This window comes from Procambarus clarkii, chromosome 66 (genome assembly GCF_040958095.1).
Source record: "Procambarus clarkii isolate CNS0578487 chromosome 66, FALCON_Pclarkii_2.0, whole genome shotgun sequence".
NCBI classification, from domain to species: domain Eukaryota; kingdom Metazoa; phylum Arthropoda; class Malacostraca; order Decapoda; family Cambaridae; genus Procambarus; species Procambarus clarkii.
The window spans coordinates 26,744,769-26,764,685 of NC_091215.1; the positions used below are offsets into that span (position 1 = coordinate 26,744,769).

General features: G+C 46.1%; 1 long non-coding RNA gene across 1 annotated transcript in view; it reads right to left on the reverse strand.

The window, feature by feature from the left end:
• The window catches only part of LOC138355162 (uncharacterized), a 113,276-nt gene extending 93,359 nt beyond the window's left edge, over positions 1-19,917 (reverse strand). Inside the window, exon 1 of the long non-coding RNA XR_011223880.1 lies at positions 18,734-19,917. This is a non-coding gene — a long non-coding RNA (uncharacterized lncRNA). The remainder of the gene's footprint in view (positions 1-18,733) is intronic.

Here is a 19,917-nt window from a genome sequence, read left to right on the forward strand (position 1 = left end):
ACCCCCACTACACCCACCAACACCCCCCATCACCCCCACTCCACCACAACCTCCCCACCTCCACCCCCACTACTCCCCCCCACCCCCACTACTCCCCCTCACCACCCCCACTACTCCCCCCCCACCACCCCCACCCCCACTACACCCCCCACCACCCCCACTACTCCCCCTCACCACCCCCACTACTCCCCCCACCACCCCCACCCCACTACTCCCCCCACCACCCCCACCCCCACTACTCCCCCCACCACCCCCAATACTCCCCCCCACCACCCCCACTACTCCCCCCCACCACCCCCACTACTCCCCCCCCCACCACCCACAATACTCCCCCCCACCACCCCCACCCCCACTACTCCCCCCACCACCCCCCACTACTCCCCCCCACCACCCCCACTACTCCCCCCCACCACCCACAATACTCCCCCCACCACCCCCAATACTCCCCCCACCACCCCCAATACTCCCCCCACCACCCCCACTACTCCCCCCCACCACCCACAATACTCCCCCCCACCACCCCCAATACTCCCCCCCACCACCCCCAATACTCCCCCCCACCACCCCCACCCCCACTACTTCCCCCCCACCACCCCCACTACTCCCCCACACCACCCACAATACTCCCCCCCCACCACCCCCACCCCCACTACTCCCCCCACCACCCCCACTACTCCCCCCACCACCCCCACTACTCCCCCCACCACCCACAATACTCCCCCCCACCCCCAATACTCCCCCCACCACCCCCAATACTCCCCCCCCACCACCCCCACTACTCCCCCCCACCACCCACAATACTCCCCCCACCACCCCCAATACTCCCCCACCACCCCCACTACTCCCCCCCACCACCCCCACTACTCCCCCCACCACCCCCAATACTCCCCCCCACCACCCCCACTACTCCCCCACCACCCCCACTACTCCCCCTCCACCCCCCACTACTCCCCCACTACTCCCCCCACCACCCCCAATACTCCCCCCCACCACCCCCACTACTCCCCCCACCACCCCCAATACTCCCCCCCACCACCCCCACTACTCCCCCCACCACCACAATACTCCCCCCACCACCCCAATACTCCCCCCCACCACCCCCACTACCCCCACTACCACTACTCCCCCCACCACCCCCAATACTCCCCCCCACCACCCCCACTACTCCCCCACCACCCCCACTACTCCCCCCACCACCCCCAATACTCCCCCCACCACCCCCACTACTCCCCCCCACCACCCACAATACTCCCCCCACCACCCCCAATACTCCCCCCACCACCCCCACTACTCCCCACCACCCCCACTACTCCCCCCACCACCCCCAATACTCCCCCCCACCACCCCCAATACTCCCCCACCACCCCCAATACTCCCCCCCACCACCCCCACTACTCCCCACCACCCCCACTACTCCCCCACCACCCCCACTACTCCCCCACCACCCCCACTACTCCCCCCACCACCCCCAATACTCCCCCCACCACCCCCACTACTCCCCCACCACCCCCACTACTCCCCCCACCACCCCCAATACTCCCCCCCACCACCCCCACTACTCCCCCCCACCACCCACAATACTCCCCCCACCACCCCCAATACTCCCCCCCCACCACCCCCACTACTCCCCCACCACCCCCACTACTCCCCCCACCACCCCCAATACTCCCCCCACCACCCCCACTACTCCCCCACCACCCCCACTACTCCCCCACCACCCCCACTACTCCCCCCACCACCCCCAATACTCCCCCCACCACCCCCACTACTCCCCCCCACCACCCACAATACTCCCCCCACCACCCCCAATACTCCCCCCACCACCCCCACTACTCCCCCACCACCCCCACTACTCCCCCCACCACCCCCAATACTCCCCCCCACCACCCCCAATACTCCCCCCACCACCCCCAATACTCCCCCCCACCACCCCCACTACTCCCCCACCACCCCCACTACTCCCCCACCACCCCCACTACTCCCCCACCACCCCCACTACTCCCCCCACCACCCCCAATACTCCCCCCCACCACCCCCACTACTCCCCCACCACCCCCACTACTCCCCCCACCTCCCCCCACAGCCAATAAATGGCGTAACACACAAATACAAGCCCATTTGGTTCCATAATGACCCATCGCGGGGCAGCGACAGAAACAGTTCATTGGTTATGAGTTATAGAGGCGAGAAAGCCAGGCAAGATGGAGGAGCCCCAGCAACAGGAGCAGCACCAGCAACAGGACGAGCCCCCCAGCAACAGAAGGAGCCTCCCAGCAACAAGAGGTGCCCCCTGCAACAGGAGCAGCCCACCCAGCAGCAGGAAGAGCACCACCAACAGGAGGAACAGGTAGAGGAGTCAGGGGCAGTAGGAGGAGGAGGATAGAAAGAGGAAAGAGCAGGAGGAAGACAGTAAAGTGGAGGACAGCGACCCACACTCCTGCGCGCCACAATTACCGTGAAAACATAGAAGCACAAAATTAAGTCGTATGAGAATCCTGAGGGAGAACATGAGAGAGGCGAGAGATTATTAGAGAAGACTGGAGGAGGAGTAAGGTGTGTGTTTACTAGTTGTTTACTAGTTGTGTTTTGCGGGGGTTGAGCTTTGCTCTTTCGGCCCGCCTCTCAACTGTCAATCAACTGTTTACTAACTACTAACTTACTATTTTTTTTTTTTTTCCCACACCACACACACACACACACCCCAGGAAGCAGCCCGTGACAGCTGACTAACTCCCAGGTACCTATTTACTGCTAGGTAACAGGGGCACTTAGGGTTAAAGAAACTTTGCCCATTTGTTTCTGCCTCGTGCGGGAATCGAACCCGCGCCACAGAATTACGAATTACACAGAATTACACACACAACTCCTTGTGTGTGTGTGTGTGTGTGTGTGTGTGTGTGTGTGTGTGTGTGTGTGTGTGTGTGTGTGTGTGTGTGTGTGTGTGTGTGTGTGTGGCGCCATCTTTGACCCCAGGGTCCACCATAGGTCGCCTCCATCATGCTGGGGGTCACCATACTCTACGGTAAACTCCCATATATTTCAACTACCATTGTCCTAATAATGGTCTTGAATATGACATATATGAGCCTACGAGCTCAGGAACACTTGACGCCATGTTGTGTTCCAGCCTCTGAGCCTAGGACAAGGAAAACGCCATTTTCCTAAACAACTATAATGCATTTGAATTAACTTTACTCCTTATAAAATGTTATTCACCAAGTCTCTCCTCTTGTATACATGTATCATGAAATATATGAAAATATACTGTAGATAAAATATAATATGGTGTTTAGTCGGGTTATAGCTTGGGATCGGTCTCCCGCGCCTGTGTTAACTGGTATTATGAGCCAGCGAGCGCAAGACGGTTGAAGGGCTCGCCGCACGAACCTTTATGGAAGCTTACGAACGCCGCCCAAACCACCGCCACACTCCAACTCTCCCATTTTCCTATAAAATCCCGGGAATGCTGCCATCTCTAATGTCCACGGCCATTATCATCTCCCTTAATATTTTTCTTTCCCAGTTTGATTCCGGAGTTTAAATGCACCAAATCGAGTTTTTGATGGAGCGAGAAGTCATTAGCCGCGCATTCGTTTCCTTGCGTTTGGCTGTGACTTGGGCTACAGTGTTTTGCATCATAGTAGGTTTAGTTGATTTTTAGGCATTTTTTGACAATATTCTAATGGGGAAACTTTCGTTGGAAGGCTGTGTTAGTCTCCCTACAGGGGAACTTATCTTTGCATTGATAAGATTTGTTTTCGGAAAAGAATATGGTCGCTGCAGTTTGCAAGATTTGCAAAGTTGTCGGAACAAATGAGCATTTTTCTGTCAAGAGATCTGTCCATCCTCAACATGATAAAATCTCGACGCAGAAAAACATAAATAGTAAACTTTTGCAGTTTCCAATTTGCCGGTCATTCAAGAAGAAAGATTTGGAGCAAGAAAGAGGTGGAAACCAAGAGTCAAATCTCTACTCCTGACATGATCAGGGAAACAAATCAATCAAGCAGCTTACTCTCGAGGTATTAATGGCAGACCTGTATAATATTTGCTAAATGGAAGACCAAGGATAGTTCTTCCTAATATGTCAACGTTCAAACTCGCAGAATTCCACAAAATACTGGACCGTGTTCTATTTCAGCCGCCAAGATACTGAGACAAATTACAGCATTTGTGTGTCTGGAATACAGCCATTACTCTCATGTAAGATGGGAGGAGCCAATTGTTCAATGAGGTGCGTGTTTCCAGCGTGGCGAGCAATAAAGACATTAGAGCATGTAGGAGTGAGTGTAGTGTTGGCAGGAATGACCTCTTACACCAGCCATAAACCCGCACTCATAGCCTAAACCCCGCCACCACCCGCAATAATCCCGCCCCAGCTTTACTCCCTTTCAATAAAGTCTTGTGTTACTATTACCATTTCAAAGCGGCCACCGCCTGTGTAATGCTTATCGTTTCCTGACAAACTTGCCTCGTTATTGTTGGCCATTTAAAATCCAAATCGCTTTAAACCTCATAAAAGAGAGCAGTTTCCGGTGTAAGTGGCAAATGGCTCGTTGGCAACCCGGGGTAGTGTTGCCGTGGCGCCATATTTTTTCTTTATGAAGCGATATTTCGCTATTTTTATATTTCATTTCCGGCTAAAACGGAGCTCTGGAATTGTTTTAGGCTGTTTATCCGTACATTTTGGCGTGTCACCTGCCACACGGCGTCTAGCGGGACTTACGAGCTGTTAGAGGCAAAATGTATACTTACAACTGCTTTCTCTTATATAATCTGGTGAGAGAAACCCAGTTTGGTTGATCTGTGAGAATATTACTCACGCCATTAACAAGGATGGATAACTTTAATTAAATTAAGAATTATAAAGGCAATGTCCACACAGCTTAAGGGTCCCTGTATTCTCAGCACTTACTAGGCTCAAGATTATTATTAAACCGTCAACAAAAATACCTCATCATCATGATGATGATAACAGAAACTTGCTACAATGCCGTAGTACTTGCATAAAGGTGAAGGACATGTGTCCTAAAGTATATGTGTAAGTGTATTAAGAAAAACAAATCTTCGGGTGAAGCCTACATTCTTTCTCTTGGTGATGTTGTCAACGCTTAACACAACATTCATAAAGGATGTAGGCTTCACCTCAAGATTTGGTTTAATAACACACTTACACATAAATTGGGACTTTCCTTCACCTTTCAATAATAATAATAATAATTAGGTAAAATTATGTCAGGTAAACTAGTGACAACCACTAATTATTTGGTCTTTGAGTACAAGTCTCCACAGTTGACGGTTTGACACATTAGTTGTGAGTGTGTCATCCTGGAGTGTACTCACCTCCACAAGACACAAGTGTAAGTGGCTTGTGTGTGAGTGAAGGCGCAGGTGGGATCAGAACATGAGTGGTGGACTCAGATTGTCTTCTGTGGATCCCATCCCAAGTTGGACTCTGAATGCCTGATAACTGATGAGTCAGCCATTGTAAATGCTCTCAAAGTGTGGATTATCATCCTGGAAGGCGTATGAGCAGCCTGAGGGTGGTGGTACTCACAGCAACATCCTGGAAGGCGTATGAGCAGCCTGAGGGTGGTGGTACTAGAGCAGCCTGAGGGTGGTGGTACTAGAGCAGCCTGAGGGTGGTGGTACTAGAGCAGCCTGAGGGTGGTGGTACTAGAGCAGCCTGAGGGTGGTGGTACTAGAGCAGCCTGAGGGTGGTGGTACTAGAGCAGCCTGAGGGTGGTGGTACTAGAGCAGCCTGAGGGTGGTGGTACTAGAGCAGCCTGAGGGTGGTGGTACTAGAGCAGCCTGAGGGTGGTGGTACTAGAGCAGCCTGAGGGTGGTGGTACTAGAGCAGCCTGAGGGTGGTGGTACTAGAGCAGCCTGAGGGTGGTGGTACTAGAGCAGCCTGAGGGTGGTGGTACTAGAGCAGCCTGAGGGTGGTGGTACTAGAGCAGCCTGAGGGTGGTGGTACTAGAGCAGCCTGAGGGTGGTGGTACTAGAGCAGCCTGAGGGTGGTGGTACTAGAGCAGCCTGAGGGTGGTGGTACTAGAGCAGCCTGAGGGTGGTGGTACTCACAGCAACAAAATGTAATAGAGCTAAAGCTCGGCTGACAGGTACCTCTGGGAGTTTTTTTTTTTATTTATAAAATTACAATATACACAATATAAAAGATACAAAGCCTGACAAAGTACATAGTAAATAACCCAAAGAACTCTTCTTAAGACAACAAGCATTATACAGAACAAATGCAAGAGCATGAAGACTTTTTTTTTCCTTTTTTTTGTACAAGAATACAACATAAAAAAGAAATCCAATCATGCATTTGCACCATCTGATAAGCCTGACCAAATGTGTACTTTGTCAGCAAATTATTCACATATTTGTCAGCAAAATTATTCGTCATTATGTAGTGGCAGCTGAATAAAAATCCAAGAGTTTAGAGACAACTGTATTAAACTATTCTACATGAACTTTACCACGGCCCACAGGACGGATGAAAGAATCTTGAAATGCATAGCCGACAGAAACCCAACCCGAACCAACACTACTCTGAAGCTACAGATCACCGAGCACTACAAGATCAAGAAGTGCTAACTTTGTTTTGGAGAACTCTTTCCGACACCAAACGAAACGCCTTCAAAAAGACGAACTTGTCTATACCTTCACATACCCACTTAGGGATTGTCAACCCAACGATCTCAATATATCGGCAAGACGACATCTCTCAAGGCGCCTTACAATGCACAAACAATAAGGCTCTAAGATCACATTATCTCTACACCTAACCAGACATTCCGACCAACAACACAAATAATCGACAGATACAATGTTAATAGAGAAGTATACATATTCATCCAACAATTAATAGCCAGCTCATCCTACTTACCTAATAGCCTACCATCCTCAAGACGGAACTGCGACCTTGTGCCACCTTAACTTCCTCAGCCGACAGTGACCGGGTAATATCATCTTATATTATATAAGATAAGGTTATATATACACTGGTTTTTCTACTAATTAGTATCCTCTTCCCCTCTGCCTCCGAATATATTGACAGCTTCAGCGAAACGCATCATGTACTTACACGTATCAGGCCCAATAAAACTATATCAATATTTAATGTGGAGTTAATTTTTCAATTGCCTTTCCAAGTGAAGAAGAATATTAGAAATAAAGAGAAGATTTGTGCTATAATTATTCATTCCACCCTTTGTCATGTTTTCAAGATCCCACATCAACAAGAAAGACTCCTTCCAATATCTACTAAATATATAATTATATGCAATTGACGATCACGAAACACTGATCATTTGTATACAGAATTATTTTTCAATATAATTATATAATATGTATAAATATATATATATATATATATATATATATATATATATATATATATATATATATATATATATATATATATATATATATATATATATATATATATATGTCGTACCTAGTAGCCAGAACTCACTTCTCAGCCTACTATGCAAGGCCCGATTTGCCTAATAAGCCAAGTTTTCATGAAATAATTTTTTTTCGACTACCTAACCTACCTAACCTAACCTAACCTAACTTTTTTGGCTACCTAACCTAACCTAACCTACAAAGATAGGTTAGGTTAGGTTAGGTAGGGTTGGTTAGGTTCGGTCTTATATCTACGTTAATTTTAACTAAAATAAAAAAAAATGACGTCATACATTATGAAATGGGTAGTTTTATCATTTCATAAGAAAAAAATTAGAGAAAATATATTAATTCAAGAAAACTTGGCTTATTAGGCAAATCGGGCCTTGAATAGTAGGCTGAGAAGTGCGTTCTGGCTATTAGGTACGACATATATATATATATATATATATATATATATATATATATGTCGTACCTAGTAGCCAGAACGCACTTCTCAGCCTATTATGCAAGGCCCGATTTGCCTAATAAGCCAAGTTTTCCTGAATTAATATATTTTCTCTAATTTTTTTCTTATGAAATGATAAAGCTACCCATTTCATTATGTATGAGGTCAATTTTTTTTATTGGAGTTAAAATTAACGTAGATATATGACCGAACCTAACCAATCCTACCTAACCTAACCTAACCTATCTTTATAGGTTAGGTTAGGTTAGGTAGCCGAAAAAGTTAGGTAAGGTTAGGTTAGGTAGGTTAGATAGTAGAAAACCAATTAATTCATGACAACTTGGCTTATTGGGCAAATCGGGCCTTGCATAGTAGGCTGAGAAGTGCGTTCTGGCTACTAGGTACGACATATATATATATATATATATATATATATATATATATATATAATATATATATATATATATATATATCTTTTGAGCTGCAAGAACGCTGCATACATGAATAATTTTCTGAGGTTCATAGTGTATACTTGTGAAAGTTTAGTTGTCAACGTCCACTTGGTAATGTCCAAATGCCAGTTTCAGGTCTGGAGACCCCAGGGGCCGCCGCAGGCAATATATCAAATATGTTTTAAACTATTAAAATCTTAACTCGTGCAAGTTTGATATGTGAAGAGAATGTCTGCTTCTTATTGAATTCACTTGAAAGCCAAGATATGTGATTTTTCCCAATATATTTATTTGTATTTGTTTCATTATCATTAACACATTTAGGTATACAGTATCTGTATGTGTGCAGCGACTCTAGACTATATGAAGGGGGAGTACAGCGTGTCAAAAAAACTAGCTACGTGATGCTATAAAATCACCATCACACAGGATGGTTAGTTATACAAAGACATGTGATAAGTAGTCTGCACTGGCAGACTCTGGGTGCATTATGAGGATATCATCATCAACATAAGAGTGAATAAAGTAATTGCAAAGCTCCAGGTACCTCATGCCAACTGGTCTGTATGGTCTACTAACTGGGCATTTGGTGATGTAGTAGGTGGAGATCATGTCCCAGTTGCTGCTCACAGAGTTTGCACCTGGAGTGCTCAGGTTTGGGAGACCCGTCACCTGTAGCCACCTGCCACAGGTAACGGTAACCCAACCTGATCCTGGCAACCACTGTGTCGCACAGTCTGGTGACCGTTTTGTGCTGACCATAAACATAAATTTCAGATCTGAACAAATCATAGCTTTTTATACTGGTGTTTTCAGGTTGTGGGAGTCAGTAATTTCTCTCCTATCAGACCTGAGTGTTTGGAAAAATAAAGTTTTGACAGCAGAGATGGGGATACCTAGGTCTAACTCAACTTCATCCTTGTTACACGCTAATTTGGCTGCAATGTCTGTGTCACTATGATGGGTTATATTTATGTGTGATGGTATCCATACAAAGGAGATTCGAAACGCTTTACTCTGTGCAGCAATTAGGGCATTTATACCTGCTAGTATGAGGTCTTGCTGTCGATCTTCCAGAAGTTTTTGATTGCTTGAAGAGCAGACTTAAAATCACAAAATATTATTCCTCCTCTAATGTTTTTTAATGTTGTGATAGTTGTAGTGCCGACAGTTCTGCTTGTGTGGAGCTCAGCCCTTTGTCTAACCTGACACTCACAGTCTGTGTGCAAATATTATTTCTATAAAACCTACATGCTGCTGCAGTCCGTCCAGTAGAAGATTGGACTGAGCCGTCGGTGTAGACACAGTTTAATTGGATTTAAGCGTTCGTAATTGCCGTGTTGAAACTTATTATTATTCTCAGTCAGGAAATCCATTCCGCGGGCCCCTTTCACTAGGCTATCTATGTGAAAATTTTTCACAAGATGACAATATTACAATAGGCATCTAAAAGCCTCCTTGAAAAATATGTATTCTTTATATTTTTACCATTCATAGGAAATTATGCCTTTAACTATAAGTTGATATAGCATATTTTATCATTATATTATCCCAATAACATATTGCAAATACTCTCGCATCTTTTATTTCAGTGACACGCAGCTATTTCATCATATAACATTTTAACTACAAATCTACGCACATTCCACAATTATAATGTGCACATAGACAAGTATTATTAATTGAAGCTTAATGTATTTTGTACCAAGTTCTTACGTATCTTAGTATAATATTTTTTTTTACTTATATGCATCAATAAGTAATTGTCAATAATGCATCCTTTAATTTCTTGTATTTATTTACTTTAGACGTTTTCGATAAGCAGAATGTACTAAAGCTATAGAGTATCTTACTAGTTAATTTGTAATTCATTGCAGATTAATAAGATTAATGAGTTAATAAACCATTTTATTATAAGTTAAGCCATTTTAATGAGTCAATAAACATATCTGGAATATTCGATAATTATATTTCAAGGAAGTCGTTGTTTTGTTTTGATAAACTTTACCGAAAGAAAACCAAACTTCTTTTTATAAAGAGACCAGAATTGTATTGATTTTATTGACGTTCGCAAAACAGTCTTTAATTTGACCAAGAATAACTTTTGTGTTACAAGTAATTATGAGAAGACTGGAGCCGGCTAGCAGGACGACACAGCCTCGGTCTACACTATAAAGGTTACTAACAATGTCTATTAGCTTGAGCTACCTCATCCCTTTGTGTGTATTTTACCTCAATAAACTTATTTCAAGATCAATTCAATTTCTATTCATATTCCTTGTTACCTGGTTTGTATTGCTTGCATTTTGATGTTACATACATTATTTTGATTTTAAATTTATATTCATATTTTTTTTAATTTGGTTGGAGCATAGGCTATACGTTATCACTTGAAATATATATTATGTGTGGAGGGGGGTAGACATAGCCTAAGCTACTCTATCCCTTTGAGATGTATTTCTTTCTTGTCTCAATAAACATACTTGATTGTATGTGTGTGAGAGATTGGGTGATTGTGATTGGGTGATTGTATGTGTGTGAGAGATTGAGTGATTGGGGTTGGGTAGAGGTCGGTATTTTATTTATTCAAGAGTTTTTACATTCTTGTACATTTATTTTATTACAGATGTACATCTGTACATTCTTGTACAGATGGGAATACGGTAAATTTCTTGCCCGAAATTCGGGCATTCCCCGGAATGCCCGAATCCCGTCAAATTGTTTAATAACCCATGTTACTGTAAACAGAGGCTACAGTTAAGGATTTGCGCCCAGTAAATCCTCCCCGGCCAGGATACGAACCCATGACAAAGCGCTCGCGGAACGCCAGGAGTGTGTCTTACCACTGCACCACGGAGACTGCAAAATTCTTATAATAAATGGTCAGTCAGATTCCAAACACATTGTATACCGTTTCATTCTCTACTCACAAATAATGTGTTATGTGAGGCTTAAAATAAGTTAGGTTAAATTAGATTTAATTACATTGGTTACGTTTAGTGTAGTTCACCCGGCTAACTTGACACTTCCATTTTCTCTTACAAGGAAAACGTGATTTTTCTCTATTCCAATAACTGGGGAGGACTAAACTGTCGCCCCTCGGAGGTTCACTATTACCTCAATGTCAGTCGCTCATAACCTCTGTGGAGTCACGGACCTCTTTGAATATCTGGTGAAAGTTGTGGACCCTTCAAAAATGCACGTATAACATCTGGTATATAATGATAAAACAATAACTTAATACGAAAATAGTGAATATAGATATATTAAATGATATAGGGGTACCACCTCTGGTGCAATTGTAGGGACCCACAGCCTCGAAGAAGAAAATAGAGAGTATTCAGAGAAGACCTTGTGGATTCTTCATTTGACTTTCACGTACCTCTGAAGTCTATCCATGGTCTCCAAGTTAATAACCCTTTAAATATTCTCACTTGATTACAACGTCACATTTTATGTGAAAAATGTAACCCATTTTGAAATAAAACTAAACTTACGTTGCATGATATGACTATTCATTTTTATTATACATGATAAAATATTGGAAATCCCAGCTTCGCTTCCTGGGCGGAACAGAAATGATTGGGCACATTTTCTTTTACCAAATGCGTCTATACCCGGGAGTAAAGCACCTACTGAATAGTTTCTCCAGTGACCTCCTGGTGAGTCAGTAGTGTGACTCTAGGGGGTGACCTCAATACATGACTGTATTGAGGTCACCCCTAGGACTCCATACCCCGGACTCCATACACTAATACACCCCTGCTGTATTAGTGTATGGAGTCCGCCTCCATACACTCAGTACACAGAAACTGTGTACATTTGGGGGTGATCCTAGAGGTCATGAGTTTAGTCTCCGTAGTGTAGTGGTAAGACACTCGCCTGGCGTTCCGCGAGCGCTATGTCATGGGTTCGTATCCTGGCCGGGGAGGATTTACTGGGCGCAATTCCTTAACTGTAGCCTCTGTTTAACGCAACAGTAAAATGTGTACTTGGATGTAACAACGATTCTTCGCGGCAGGGGATCGTATTCCAGGGACCTGCCCGAAACGCTACGTGTACTAGTGGCTGTACAAGAATGTAACAACTCTTGTATATATCTCAAAAAAAAAAAAAATGTGAATTGTTAAATGTAAGGATGTAGACGGAGTGACCAACAATTGAGAAAGAGATCTGGCTAGTATTGTAACTATTGACAGATGTGTTGCTCTGATCACTGGAACCAACGCTAATAATTACGACCCATCACACACTTTCTGTAAAGTGTAGACCTATCCTAGGACCTTCCTGTGATGACCTGGAGCGCCCTGAACACTTCTCACATCTACACCTTTGTGCAGGCGATGAGTCACAATAACTCCTCATCACAATCGACTTGAGAATGGTTCAGGACGGACCGAAACGTCGTCGTCCCTTCAACTTCTTTCTTTATGCCCGAAACGCTTTGCGTAATAGTGGCTTTAGGCATTGTATGTACTAGCTATACCTATAAGTCAAACAATCCTTGTAAATATTTATTGTATGTATGTACCTAACCTAAATAAAATTGTATTGTATTGTATTGTATTCTAGTGTGTGGTCTGGTCTACACCTTTGTCCTCGTGGCTGCCTCTATTACTGATGGTGATGCGCTGGGCTCCTCTCACTGATTTATAATGGTATGTCTATCACCACTTTCCAATGGTAGGCTAATCACCACATTTGGAGGCCCTCCTGCTCCCGGAGAAGCCTCTTTCCACCTGCTCATCAGCACTGGAGAGCCTTCCCTTCCCTTCCCCCTCTTCCTCCCGTCTCAGAGTTCCATCCCTTCTCCCCCCCCCCCTCACCCCTTCCCGGCTCAGCTCGGCAGCTCAGCTAACTCTTTCGCGCGGAGCGGCGGGTAAAGACAGAGGGAAGCGCGCCGTAAAACAAGACTAATGCACTGTTGACACGGCTTAGCAGAGAGCAGCCAACCCTGCTCTCTCACACTCACTCCACTGCACTCACCGCACGCACGCGCACACACTCCAACGCACGCGCACACACACACTCTCACACTTAACCGCACGCATGCGCGCACACACGCTCTCTCACACTTCATTACACAGTTGCACAGTCCTGTCCTTTACACAGGACACACAATCCTGTACACCAGTTGATTGATGGTTGAAAGGTGGGACCAAAGAGCCGAAGCTCAACCCCCGCAAGCACTAACTAGGTGTACACACACAGGAAATAGGAAGCCAGACTCGGGATACTGAATGGTAGACGAAGTTCTCCATGAAACAGGCAGACAGAAACATGTAGGCGTTGATATCACACAGAACCTGTCTCCTGAAGCCCACATCAAAATAATATCATGCGCGGCATATGAAAGGCTGGCTAACATCAGAACTGCCTTCAGAAACGTGTGTAAGGAATCCTTCAGAACCTTGTATACGGCATATGTAAGACCAATCCTAGAGTATGCGGCCCCAACATGGAGCCCGTACCTTGTCAAGCACAAGACGAAGCTGGAGAAAGCTCAGAGGTATGCCAGTAGGCTAGTCCCAGAACTAAGAGGCAAGAGTTACGAGGAAAGGCTGCGAGAACTGCACCTCACGCCGCTGGAAGACAGAAGAGCTCGGGGAGACATGATCGCCACATACAAAATTCTTAGGGGAATTGACAGGGTAGACACGGATGGATTATTTAACACGCGTAAGACGCGAACAAGGGGACACAGGTGGAAGGTGAGTACCCAAATGAGCCACAGAGTCATTAGAAAGAACTTGTTTTCAGTGTCATAGTTAGTAAATGGAATACACTAAGAAATGATGTGGTGGAGGCTGACTCCATACACAGTTTCAAATGTAGATATGATAGAGCTCGAGAAGCCCAGGAATCGGTACACAAGTTGATTGACAGTTGAGAGGCGGGACCAAAGAGCCAAAGCTCAACCCCCGCAAGCACAAATAGGTGAGTACACACACACACACACACACACACACACACACACACACACACACACACACACACACACACACACACACACACACACACACACGGGAGACCTACCAGAAATATGGAAGACGGCGAATGTGGTCCCAATATACAAAAAGGGCGACAGACAAGAGGCACTGAACTACAGGCCAGTGTCCTTGACTTGTATACCATGCAAGGTGATGGAGAAGATCGTGAGAAAAAACCTGGTAACACATCTGGAGAGAAGGGACTTCGTGACAAATCGCCAACATGGATTCAGGGAGGGTAAATCTTGCCTTACAGGCTTGATAGAATTCTACGATCAGGTGACACAGATTAAGCAAGAAAGAGAGGGCTGGGCGGACTGCATTTTCTTGGATTGTCGGAAAGCCTTTGACACAGTACCGCATAAGAGGCTGGTACATAAGCTGGAGAGACAGGCAGGTGTAGCTGGTAAGGTGCTCCAGTGGATAAGGGAGTATCTAAGCAATAGGAAGCAGAGTTACGGTGAGGGGTGAGACCTCCGATTGGCGTGAAGTCCCCAGTGGAGTCCCACAGGGCTCTGTACTCGGTTCTATCTTGTTTCTGATATATGTAAATGATCTCCCGGAGGGTATCGATTCATTTCTCTCAATGTTTGCGGACGATGCTAAAATTATGAGAAGGATTAAAACAGAAGAGGACTGTTTGAGGCTTCAAGAAGACCTAGACAAGCTGAAGGAATGGTCGAACAAATGGTTGTTAGAGTTTAACCCAACCAAATGTAATGTAATGAAGATAGGTGTAGGGAGCAGGAGGCCAGATACAAGGTATCATCTGGGAGAGGAAATTCTTCAGGAGTCAGAGAAGGAAAAAGACTTGGGGGTTGATATCACGCCAGACCTGTCTCCTGCAGCACATATCAAGTGGATAACATCAGCGGCATATGCCAGGCTGGCCAACATACGAACGGCATTCAGAAACTTGTGTAAAGAATCATTCAGAACTTTGTATACCACATATGTCAGGCCAATCCTGGAGTATGCAGCCCCAGCATGGAGTCCATATCTAGTCAAGGATAAGACTAAACTGGAAAAGGTTCAAAGGTTTGCCACCAGACTAGTACCCGAGCTGAGAGGTATGAGCTACGAGGAGAGACTACGGGAATTAAACCTCACTTCGCTGGAAGACAGAAGAGTTAGGGGGGACATGATCACCACATTCAAGATTCTGAAGGGGATTGATAGGGTAGATAAAGACAGTCTATTTAACACAAGGGGAACACGCACAAGGGGCACAGGTGGAAACTGAGTTCCCAAATGAGCCACAGAGATATTAGAAAGAACTTTTTTAGTGTCAGAGTGGTTGACAAATGGAATGCATTAGGGGGTGATGTGGTGGAGGCTCACTCCATACACAGTTTCAAGTGTAGATATGACAGAGCCCGATAGGCTCAGGAATCTGTACACCTGTTGATTGACGGTTGAGAGGCGGGACCAAAGAGCCAGAGCTCAACCCCCGCAAACACAACTAGGTGAGTACACACACACACACACACACACACACAGTTTGTAAGGCGATAGGAGACTTTGAGAAAATAGTTGGAGGCCAGAGAAGCGACGAGGAACATGAGAGGCAGCCAGTACTTCTCACACTCCCAGGTCAATACAGCAGCTGCCAGTACTTCTCACACTCCCAGGTCAATACAGCAGCTGCCATAATCTCCGGGAGGTTGTGGCAAATATCACAACTCTTGATAATATTTATCATCAAAGAAAACGAGACACCAAAAGCCTGAATATCTTGTGTAAACATTACGTGATAACACACACATGCGGAGGTGTGTGAGTGCATGTGTGTGAGTGCATGTGTGTGTGTGTGTGTGTGTGTGTGTGTGTGTGTGTGTGTGTGTGTGTGTGTGTGTGTGTGTGTGTGTGTGTGTGTGTGTGTGTGTGTATGTGTGTATGTGTGTATGTGTACTCACCTAATTGTACTCACCTAATTGTGCTTGCGGGGGTTGAGCTCTGGCTGGTTGAGCTCTGGCTCTGTGTGTGTGTGTGTGTGTGTGTGTGTGTGTGTGTGTGTGTGTGTGTGTGTGTGTGTGTGTGTGTGTGTGTGTGTGTGTGTGTGTGTGTGTGTGTGTGTGATAATCGCTGAGCCAAGGATTTGATAGCTGGGGTTTTTATGGTGCGAGGCTTCTACTGGAGGAGATTTGCCGCTGGCTGAACACTGCTGGCGGATGTGCGGGGGTAGGGGAGGTGGGGAGTGTTTTGTGGCTAGTGAGGAGGCGGGTAGAGGAGAGGCAGCAGAGAAGACGGGTAGAGGAGCAACACGTCCTCTTAAAAATAACGTCACATTTGGCTCGTATGCGCGCTGTGGCCAAATTTGGACGTAATTTGAAATGAAATCGACTCACAAAAGTGACGTACTGTTCCGTTTTCTGTTTGAGTCGTCCGGCCTACTCTGTAAGGTTAGAATAGATGACTTTCAATTCACGTTTTTCATAACGTTTTGAAACTTTATGAGAATTTCCTGCCCACCTAAAAGGAGAGGCAGGAGAGGAGAAACGGAGTTTCCGTAAAGTATTATACTTGTTAAGTAATTATAGGTAATTTTAAGTAACGAGAGAGAGTGTTATGAAGTCCCAGTGTTCTTCTGTTACAAGTAATTATTTCAGTTCATTACATTAACTGTGCACTGTGCCATTTTAAGTGGAAGAGAACATTATTAACACTGCGACACTTGAATAACAGAAGTAAACAGTCGAGAGAGAGTAAGAGAAGCAGTTAATATGTAATAATACATATTCTTCAATCCCCCATTACCCCGGGACACGCGTTGAGGAGAGTGAAGTAGCAGAGAAGTGAAGGAGAAATGTTAGGCTTGTCAAATGAGCCTGCCTCTAGTCACCCAGGGTGATGGGCGGTTCCCTACAGTCACCCAGGGTGATGGGCGGTCCCCTGCAGTCACCCAGGGTGATGGGGTGTTCCCTACAGTCACCCAGGGTGATGGGCGGTTCCCTACAGTCACCCAGGGTGATGGGGTGTTCCCTACAGTCACCCAGGGTGATGGACGGTCCCCTGCAGTCACCCAGGGTGATGGGGTGTTCCCTACAGTCACCCTGGGTGATGGGCGGTTCCCTACAGTCACCCAGGGTGATGGGGTGTTCCCTACAGTCACCCAGGGTGATGGACGGTTCCCTACAGTCACCCAGGGTGATGGACGGTTTCCTACAGTCACCCAGGGTGATGGACGGTTCCCTACAGTCACCCAGGGTGATGGACGGTTTCCTACAGTCACCCAGGGTGATGGACGGTTCCCTACAGTCACCCAGGGTGATGGGGTGTTCCCTACAGTCACCCAGGGTGATGGACGGTTCCCTACAGTCACCCAGGGTGATGAGCGGTTCCCTACAGTCACCCTGGGTGATGGGGTGTTCCCTACAGTCACCCAGGGTGATGGGGTGTTCCCTACAGTCACCCAGGGTGATGGGCGGTTCCCCACAGTCACCCTGGGTGATGGGCGGTTCCCTACAGTCACCCAGGGTGATGGGCGGTTCCCTACAGTCACCCAGGGTGATGGGCGGTTCCCCACAGTCACCCAGGGTGATGGGCGGTTCCCTACAGTCACCCAGGGTGCTGGGCGGTTCCCTACAGTCACCCAGGGTGCTGGGCGGTTCCCCACAGTCACCCAGGGTGCTGGGCGGTTCCCTACAGTCACCCTGGGTGATGGGCGGTTCCCTACAGTCACCCAGGGTGCTGGGCGGTTCCCTACAGTCACCCAGGGTGCTCACAAGTGGGTAACATCCACTCTAACGACAACAACATGAACGCAGTCCGAGAATAACCTAACCTAACCTAACCTAACCTAACCTAACCTTCAGTGTTGTGAATGAGAGCCTCGCCCGCCGGAACACCAATCATGACGGGATAAACACTCTCACGTCCCTCAAGTGTGTCTCAAGTCATCCCAATGTTTACACTCGAGAAAGTCTAGTCAGTTTCCCGTACTTTGATATATTGTCACTAAATTAACGTCACAGGTAAGCTTTGTTAACTTCTTGTGATTTCTAAACGTCTTGAGAGGACAAAGTTTGCCTGGGGTGCTAGACAAGGGCCCTGGGGTGCTAGACACGGGCCCTGGGGTGCTAGGCAAGGGCCCTGGGGTGCTAGACACGGGCCCTGGGGTGCTAACCAAGAGCCCTGCGGTGCTAGACACGGGCCCTGGGGTGCTAGACACGGGCCCTGGGGTGCTAGACACGGGCCCTGGGGTGCTAGACAAGGGCCCTGGGGTGCTAGGCAAGGGCCCTGGGGTGCTAGACAAGGCCCTGGGGTGCTAGGCAAGGCTCACCCGTCACCATGTAGCAGGAGTGAGGGGCCGCCGCCCCCCCCTGACGCAGATAACCTTCACCACCTCCCAGGGGAGCCTACACTACACCCCCACCAGTACACACATGTCTCACCTCTCATATAACTGCTATATATAATATAATCCTCACCTGGTATAGCAGAGTGTTGATATAGAAGAGTGTAGAGTGAGGCGAGGCCGCCGCCGCCACCACTGAACATGTAAACAATACACAACCTTCTTCCTCACTTAACTGCTCTAACTTAAATTTGACAATATTGTGTAATATATAAAGGATAAAGATATTTTCTCCTAATTAAATCATATATTCTAGTTCTTCTCTGGGATTTAGTACAAAGTTATGGCAAAAATAATCACAAAATAGAAAACGGGAAATTTGAAAGTGTAGAACTAAAGTAAAAACTTTTTTTTTTTTGAGATATATACAAGAGTTGTTACATTCTTGTAGAGCCACTAGTACGCGTAGCGTTTCGGGCAAGTCCTTAATCCTATGGTCCCTGGAATACGATCCCCTGCCGCGAAGAATCGTTTTTTCATCCAAGTACACATTTTACTGTTGCGTTAAACAGAGGCTACAGTTAAGGAATTGCGCCCAGTAAATCCTCCCCGGCCAGGATACGAACCCATGACATAGCGCTCGCGGAACGCCAGGCGAGTGTCTTACCACTACACCACGGAGACTGTAATTAAGACTGTAAAACTTAATTTTAATCTGTTAAACTTAATCTATGCTTAACTTAAGCTGGAAATGGGTTAGGGCTGGATTATACTAGGTTAAGCCTAGAATAGACCTAGGTAGATTGGTTTGATTTCCATTTGTATTTATTCATCCATTTATAACTTCACGATTCTAGATTTTTCAATATTAACGGCTGCTACGCGGGAACAATTTTGGCGCCTTACTTAGAAGAGGCTTCAAACTAAAAACCCAACTTAATTCCATATGTATAATAACTGTCCTCTAAGTTTATTAATTAAATGTAACAAATTTAAACATAATTCGGCAGGCTTCCATGATTCAGCCCGTCATCAGGCTATGTTCATTCCATCCAGTAGCCAACCCCAAAGATGCATTCATTAATTTTAACCTGTTCATTTAAAATAGGAATTTTCTCATATATAAATTCATGAAGACGGGCTGCCTCCTGTAAATGCTTCACCCACATACTACAAATACACATAACGTATACGTCTTTCGTGGAGGAGCGATGGCGGGTTACATGAGGCTACGACGCGGGCACACTGAGGCAGCAACACCTTACACTCAGCCAGTAATATATTATAACAAGTTGAGGTAGATTTTCCCAGTGTTAT